Consider the following 626-nt stretch of genomic DNA (forward strand, 5'->3'; position numbering starts at 1 on the left):
TCTCTCCTGACAGCTGCATAATATTTCATTGTGTACATGTTTACACAGTTTCTTTAGCAGTTAATCTGTTGAAGGGCATCTTGGTTGTTTCTAGAGTTTGGCCATTGTAATTAGATCTGCAATGAATATAGGTGTGAGGAAGGGATTTTTGTATTGTATTTTTGTGTTCCTAGGGTAAATCTCTAGGAGTGGTATAGCTGGATCATATGGGAGCTCAATTTCCAGGTTTTGGAGGAATCTCCATATCGCTTTCCATAGAGGTTGGACTAGATGGCATTCCCTCCAGCAATGAATAAGAGTTCCTTACTCTCCACATCCCTGCCAATACTGTTTGTTTTCATTCTTTGTGATGTGGGCCAATCTCTGTGGTGTAAGATGGTACCTCATAGTTGTTTTGATTTGCATCTCCCTGATGATTAGTGATGTGGAGCATTTTTTCATGTGCCTTTTGGCCATTTGTATTTCTTCTTTGTCAAAGTGTCTAACCATTTCTTCTCCTAATTTTTTGATGGGATTGTGTGTTGACTGTGTTTTGCATTAAGGCAGGAGTAAGCCAGGGGCATCAGCAGGTGGGTCCCAACCCCCACCCACCATATCAGTAGTAGACATACTAATGAAGAACAGGA

The sequence above is a fragment of the Suncus etruscus genome, chromosome 15, assembly GCF_024139225.1.
Source record: "Suncus etruscus isolate mSunEtr1 chromosome 15, mSunEtr1.pri.cur, whole genome shotgun sequence".
NCBI lineage: Eukaryota > Metazoa > Chordata > Mammalia > Eulipotyphla > Soricidae > Suncus > Suncus etruscus.